This window comes from Electrophorus electricus, chromosome 15, assembly GCF_013358815.1.
Source record: "Electrophorus electricus isolate fEleEle1 chromosome 15, fEleEle1.pri, whole genome shotgun sequence".
NCBI lineage: Eukaryota > Metazoa > Chordata > Actinopteri > Gymnotiformes > Gymnotidae > Electrophorus > Electrophorus electricus.
Genome location: NC_049549.1, coordinates 9,727,183 through 9,734,783, shown reverse-complemented (window position 1 = coordinate 9,734,783; position 7,601 = coordinate 9,727,183). Strand labels below are relative to the sequence as shown.

General features: G+C 41.5%; 1 protein-coding gene across 6 annotated transcripts in view; it reads left to right on the top strand.

Moving 5' to 3' along the window:
- The first annotated feature begins 2,124 nt into the window (after positions 1-2,124).
- The window catches only part of LOC113581579 (arf-GAP with Rho-GAP domain, ANK repeat and PH domain-containing protein 1), a 59,951-nt gene continuing 54,474 nt past the window's right edge, over positions 2,125-7,601 (top strand). For all 6 annotated transcript variants that reach the window (XM_035534040.1, XM_035534039.1, XM_035534042.1 and 3 more), the window contains exon 1: positions 2,125-2,366. The gene's annotated coding sequence lies outside the window, so the exon portion shown is untranslated. The remainder of the gene's footprint in view (positions 2,367-7,601) is intronic.

Sequence of the window (7,601 nt, the reverse complement as noted above, 5' to 3'; positions counted from 1 at the left end):
GAATCCAGCCAATTCGGATTAAGCTCCGTCGTCATCAAGACGTATCTAGGTGAAGCGCAGCTACTGCCGACTCACTCCCACGGGAGTATAACGGTGTACATCACCGTGACTTGCTGGTAGAGACAATACAAGACGGACAAAAAAAACCTAAGCGCCGAGCTGCACCGTATTCGAGTCAGGCTGCCGTCGCTCTCGGCGCGTTCATTCGATCAAAGGGAGACTCTCTAAAAATTCGCAATAACGGCATTACCCCGTGACGACCCGGATCAAAGGCAGGACTAGACAGTTCTTCCAGTAAGTAAAACCCATTAGGTCATGCATTTATAACCCATAGGTCAAGTCCAGAGAAAACCTATTAGACACCTATCTTGACCTGACCAAGAAGGTCCTGTCCTACGGTACACCTCTCCAGACTGGTACTATAGGATCTCAGATGTTAATTCGTATTCATTTCCATGGCCATGTTATGTTATGATGTTATGATCAGATAGAAATAAATAAAGTTCAGGCTAGTGTTGGGTATTGCGTTCATTATTTGTTCGATTTCCTAAGATTAAATATACGCGATCAACCATTATGTTCACCACTGCTGTTGGCAATATGACCAAGCACACGTGTGATGTATTCAACCGCCTAATTGCTATGATCAATATCGTGCTTAAAAGTGCTTCTCTCACACACAGCCTGATTTACAAACAGAGGTATAAGTCAAAAACAGCCTCATCATCGCGCTCAGACATGTGAACGAGTGGTTTGGAAATATGGCCTACAATCCCAGCAAAAACCCATCAATATTTATTCCCCCAGATATGGTGAGACGCCAACCGTACACACAAGCTCACAACGCTAAATGAAGGCATCGACAGTTAGCCCAGCCGATGAGGTGCAGTAGATGTTTCAGAGTGGGTAAATAAGATCAAATGCAGCGTCGCTGACCCACAGGACAAGATGGACAAACCGTCTAAACATGGGAAGGCAGCCCAATACCGCAGGTCTGAAACCAGCTCTCTTACCCAAGCCATGTCTTGATGCAGGGCTTTGAGAAGTAGCCTGGTGGAGGATGTAGGCCTATATCGGTTCAGCTTTCCACGTTCTACATCAACGGCTTTTATACTTATAACCAAGCAGCAGACGGTGAAATGTAACGGCCAAAGTCATTAACAGGTCGGCACCGCTGGGTTTACCTTTTCAGCTTTAGATAGATCACACACACACACACACACACACAACGACAGTGCATCCTAGATCACAAGTCAACACAGCAAATGATTTAAACAACCTCGCAACACGACTTGATGCGGGAGGGAGTAAAGAAGAGCTCGAAACTACCGGACTGACGCTGTGCACCGCCCCCGTCTTCGGGCCTGCTGCTAGCCGGTGAGTCACAGCTTCTCCGGTGCCCACCGGCCACTACCCATTAACCCAAGCAGCAGTGTAGCATTTCTTATAGTATTCGATGCTAAATCATTGCGGAAATATGACCTCAGCCGAACGAGTTTTAATCTTCAAGGCAAAATTTCAGGAACTACCAGAATGCACTAACCAAATATGTCATTTAAAATCAGTTTATTAAGTCTAAAAAGTCTGCAAAACGTATACAGCCTACAGTAAATAATGCACAACGACGCACCGTTGCTTGGGTCGTTTCTGTGCCGCGCGAAACGTTGTCGCCCTCAAATGGTTAGATTCTGCAAATACATTTCTGGAAGGAAAAAAAAGGACAAATTTGTAAACAGGTAGAAGTTCACATTTGAAAAACTGAGAATTACATCTGTTGATAAGCATTACAATAGAGTCAGTCAAAATTAGGGTCACATTTAACATTCTAAAGGGGTTTTCAGTTCAACTTTTGTTACCTTAAACCAGTTGAAATAGGCGATCAACAGGCAGTCTGCAGAAGTAAATCTTGAAACACCCAAGTCACTGTTGGGAAAGCTGTCAGTGAACGAACAAAATCTGTTTACGTAAATAGCCCGCAAGATTACACTTCTTTAGGGTGTTTTCTGATTTAAATGCAAGAAAACAACAAAGCTCGAGTTGTCCCTTTTTGTATGGGACTTATCACGTGACCAGGCTGCGGAAGTTTTTTTTTTTCTCGGGGATTTGTGCTTTGCTGGTAACAGGCTTGCGAGGTGAATAAGATTACCAGCAACACGTTAGAAAAGCATCCAGAACAACAGTTACAAATACAGAAGGAAAAGAAAAATTGAAGATAATTCGAGCGAGTAAGCGACGTGAGAAAAGGCTTAAGTTGGTTCAGTGTTTTATTAGGAACCAGAAAAGGGACTGTTTTATTTTGGAGAGTGTGGTGTTTGCCTCTGGTAATTCACTGGATTTAGGGACCCTCCTATACAAGTCACAAATGCGTAAGTATCCTGTTCTAGTTCGTTTTAAAATGAGCGTGTTTATTAACTTTATTGCGAGTTTGTCCCACCATTCATTTCATAGCCCATCAAAGGGTTCCTCAGGTGAAATTGTTGATGTGTGTTTTAAAACTAGCTTGGCAATGTGGCAATGGACCGTCAGTGACGAGGTTTAAGCCACATAGTTTCTGCAGGATCGGAGGTTGTTGTTTGGGCTCCATCAAACAAACCCAAACCGAATCAAACAAAAGTGGCAAACGTGCTTGCCGCATCCCCTCCATTCGGTCCGGGCTGGAGGTTCGAAGTAACTCCCCTCCGCTTCAGCTTTGGTGGGAACGTTGGCTCATTCTGCTACAGCGGAGAGAATGTTGTATCGTGTCTGAACTAAAAATGCTCACGGAAGAAATAAAAGAGGCACTGTTTAATAATAGAGGAACTCTGTTGACTTCGGGCGAATTTAGAGTCATATGCCTGTCTGTTCTCCAGTTATTTGGCTTGCTGTAGCCTGAGCGAGTTGCGGAAAGAGGTGGTGAGAATTCGCCTTCGTCCTTTCTTCTAAAATGCACTTGTTTGTTTGGATTGTGGGTTGGTCGGGGATATTTAAAGAGGCTAATGCCGTGAGCTTTCGGGTTTGTTGTGTAGAAACGGTCAAGAAAAGTGGAAAGATGTAACACTTTTTCTGTCACTCATCTCTTAACAGGTAGACCAGGTGCGTGTGTGTGTGAGGGTGAAAGAGGGAGAGCGAGGGAATACGTGAGCAGCAGCAGTTTGGTGGCTTCGGATTGTAATGCTAATAGCCCTTATTTTAATACCCATACTAACGTAATAGTCCTAGGGTGTGTTTATTCCTGTAGTGAATTATCTATATAGTGTATACTTTGTAGTTTCTACATTTGAAAGTCAGAATCGGGTATGATGAAGGAAGTTAAAAGAAAAGTGAACTGTGAAAAGCAACTATTGGCCTTGAAGGAAATGATTCTCTGTAGACACATCACTGAACTGATGGCGATCTGTCTGGCTTACACTCTCACTGTTGTACCAGAGATCTTGAGACAGCATGAGCTGCACATCATAGTTCAACATCTGGACCCTCTGTCTGAGTGAGTCAAATTTATTTGTGTAGCGCTTTTTACAACACAAGTTGTCACAAAGCAGTTTTACACCTGTATGGGTTCAGGTCCCTAATGAGCGAGCCAGTGATGAAAGTAGCAAGGAAAAAAACATGGGAGGACCAAGACTGTAGAAGGAACCTATCCTCCTTGAGTGGCTCAGCTAATAAACAGCCTATGCTTTATTACATTATAATTAATGGAGATAGAAACCCTTCACTCAAGATTAGGGCTCCACTACCGTTGTACCATTGTGCAAGGGTCTGATTCGCTTCCTTAACCCTGATTCGCTTCCTGTGGGGGCTCTATCGCATGATATACGTGAGACCATTTTGTTCAGATACATAATGTTTCGATGTACCTTTTTGCTGGGTTATTTCATGCAAATTTCAAATGGGTCTCCTTTGTACAAACTAGAGTTTGTTCCCTTTTCTCAGACCAGTGTTTGTACCTCTGACAGTTTTCCTAACAGTGACTTTGGTTTTTTTTCTGAAAATCAGAGGCAACAAGAGCTCACTAGGCCGAGCTTGGTTTTTGATGGTAAAAACTTTGGACATTAGGTTCATGTTTGTTAGTGTTTGGGGGTGGAGGAATGGATGTTGTTGTTATTGAAATGTATAATATGTATTAAGTTGATCATATTTAGATATTTTTAGATTATTTCTTTTTTATGGTAACAAATTTATCATATTAAACATTGAACAAGTTTTACAGAAATATAGTAAAACCAGCAAAACCAAATAAATCTGATGATGAGATGTATGATTAACATTCCTTTGTCTGAGGATCCATGTCTACTGCACGGGTCGAGCAGAACCGCACACAATGATGCAAACTGAGAAAATTAGCACCGTTCAGCCCCACATGAATGACCCTACTGACACTGATGTTGAGAATAATCACCGTAGACTATAAGTTTAAGGTTATTTAGGTACCCAGGGGCTTTAATGGCTACTTTAATTGGAAGTACGTACATCCCCAATTCTTGTGCATGCCTCATCATTGTAGGGTAAGCGGATAAAGAGGACAGAGAACCAAATAAACTTGAAACGTGAGACCTGACCTCACACACAGACAGGAACTTGTCACTTCACTTTTCACTTCAAGTCATGACTTGGCACATTTATTGACACTTGAAAATAGGAACTTCATACTAGCCCCATGGATGTGCCTGACAGAGGTTGTAGAAATGAGCCATATGTTTAAAACCATCCATGTAAAATTGATGGGGATAAAAAAGTGGATATAATGTGGATATGTTTCTTTTTAGGTACTGTTGGATTTAAGTGCAGCCTTGGCCTCTATTATACATGATACTTTAATCAACAGGCTCAAAACTCAGATTCAGTTTAAACAGAGAGGTACTGGTTAAGGTAATTGATGGATTGCTACCGGTCTGTGAATAGGGATTTTTCAGAGCCTTCAAAGTACAATATGTTGTCCCGCAAGTTCATATTTTAGGTCTGTTATTGTTTTCCCTTTATATACAGCTCAATGGACATTTGCAGCCATGATTCTGGGTTTCATTTTTACACTTGTGATATGCTTATCAGTTTGGCTAGACTCAGTAACACATCTGAGCAAAATAAGAGACTGTGTTAGACATAAGTTTGGATGGCCAAAAACTTTTTCTAAACTATTAAACAGAAGTACTGATGACGTGTACTTGGCCTGCTTGAAGTAAGATTGCCAAATTGAATGTAACTTGATGGTTTTCTTTGCAACTGAATGTTACAGTTAAAGACCCTGGTGTAACCCTTGATGCTTGTTAATAATTCCAGTCCCATATAAGAAACTAATTATTTATTATGAGGCCTACATATTATCATGTAAGAAACATATCCAAAGTGAGGCATGCGTGGACCTTTCATAGTTTACACTGAGTTTAAATCTGTTTTTAGACAGTAATTAAATTTTATTATTAGTATATATTACTTTTTCATACATAAGGCTGTTATTACACTTAAAATATGTACAAACATACTTCTAAACAGGTGTATGATTTTTGCCTATATGTAGCTTCAGGAACATCCCCCTTCAGTAGCTAGCAGTAGTCTGCCATAGAGGGGATCCACTATCCTTGGTCCTGCTTTTCCATATTATACATAGTGACATGCATCAAGTGTACTGGAACAAACAAAGCTGTGAGTGATGGAGCAATTCTGGAAGCACATTTGGAACCAGCATGCAAAAATACACACGAAACAGGAAACGGCGGCCTGTTTAAGTAAGCTTCATTTAGTTCACAGTCAAGCAGCCCAGGAAAACCAGGTGTTAACCAGGAAAAGAAATTCAGCACATGTGCTCTCTGCCTTGGTCTTATTGGTTTACACCATCTTCGCGTGAAGTTTCGCATTTACCAGATAGTCTTGCTTACGTGCACACTTTATTTCTCAGCTCTGGCATGTCTTGCTGAACTCCGGAAGCACCAGAGCCCATCCTCTCCACATTACAACTCAGTAGATGGCATGTATTCTCCTTCTACAGATCCCAAACTCTGCAGTAGTGTTCCTGAGTAAATTAGGAACGCCAGGTCTGCAGGTGATTTTTTTTTTTTTTTTTAATTCACAAAGAAAATGCACTTGTTAGTCTGGCCTATACACCGAAAGTTTGAATTCAACATAGTGAGCTCAACCGCTTACCTTGCTATTCTCTCTCTTTCTGTCTCTGATCTAAAGCACGTTAAGAGAAGAAGCACTCAAATCCAGAATAATGGTGGACCTTTTTTTTTCCCTTTTCCATCGTTCACTCTACATGCCAAGAGATGCAGCGTAATGGAAACTATTTGTTCTTGTGCATAGTAAAGATTTTTTTTCTGTTTCTTACAGAGTATAAAAGTTTTTATATCGGAGATCCTTTCCTTTTCTCTCTCCTGTGTCTGCACACGTGTGTCCGTGCACGTAGATGTATGTGTGGCCTGTGCAAATCTGTTACTGAGTCACTAGTCCAAATGGGGATGGGATGAATGGGAAGATGGTGAAACTGTGTGTGTGTGTGTGTGTGTGTGTGTGTGCTTAAGTTTGCATGGTGTTTGAGTGATGTATGAACTCTTATATGTAGTGGGAGTTTCGCTTCTCTCTAATAACCAGTGGCTTTGGGGAAAACGCATGCCATCTGTTGAATGCTGTGCATGTCTGTGTGTTAGAGAAACAGCCTTGTGACCAAAAGGTCACCGGTTCTATCCTCCAGACCAGCAGCAAGATTGAGGTCGGGGGGAGTGAAGGGACAGCACTTTCTCCTCAGTATTCAAGGCTGAAGGGCTCTTGAGCAAGGCACCCCACCCCCACCTGTTTACTGGCTACCGCAGCTGAAGAGGCTGCCCACCACTCTGGTTGTGTGTACTCACAATCATCAGCTAACATGGTGGTCACCTGCTGCTCTAATTCTGGTAACATTTCAAGCAAGACCTGCAACTTATAAGAACTGTGGCTCCTTTATAAATGAAGTTTGTAAGCAAAGCTTATTTCATTTTATAGACAACAAAACGATATTGCTGCCCTAAGTATAGTAGTAATATATTTATATCTCAAATTACCGCTGTTGCGGTAGTTTGCACAGATGGTTGTTTTACTTTGTAAAACCTTTAAGCTTTTCAGTGACCAATGAGTTAGAACAATAAGAACAAACCTAACCTGTGTGCCCGTGCACACACGCACACCATTTTGTGAGGCTGAAAGCTGAAGTGTAGGTTTTGTTTTTGAGTGCAAGTGCTGAAGGGAAAAAAAGCTCATTTAGTAGCTCTGGTTAGGGTGGTGGTAGCTCAGTGGTACTTGACTTGTAATCGGAAGGTTGCTGGTTCAAGCCCCACCACTGCTAACTTGTCACTGTAGGGCCCCTGAGCAAGGCCCTTAACCCTCAATTGCTCAAGTTGTACTCAGTCATAATTGTAAGTCAGCTAAATGCCACAAATGTAATTGTAGAAAAGAGTAAATCTATCAAGTCAGTAGAGTTCTGTGATGAATTTGTCAGAAACTGCATTTGGCATTAACTTGGTGCTTTGCTTTGTTCCTTACCACACTTTTTTTTTTTTTCCTTCAATGTTCACTATCACATTCATAACGTAATTGGACAAATAATGGACAAATAATGGAATTTCTTTCTGTGCATTAATGAACATTCTTCAGCCGCA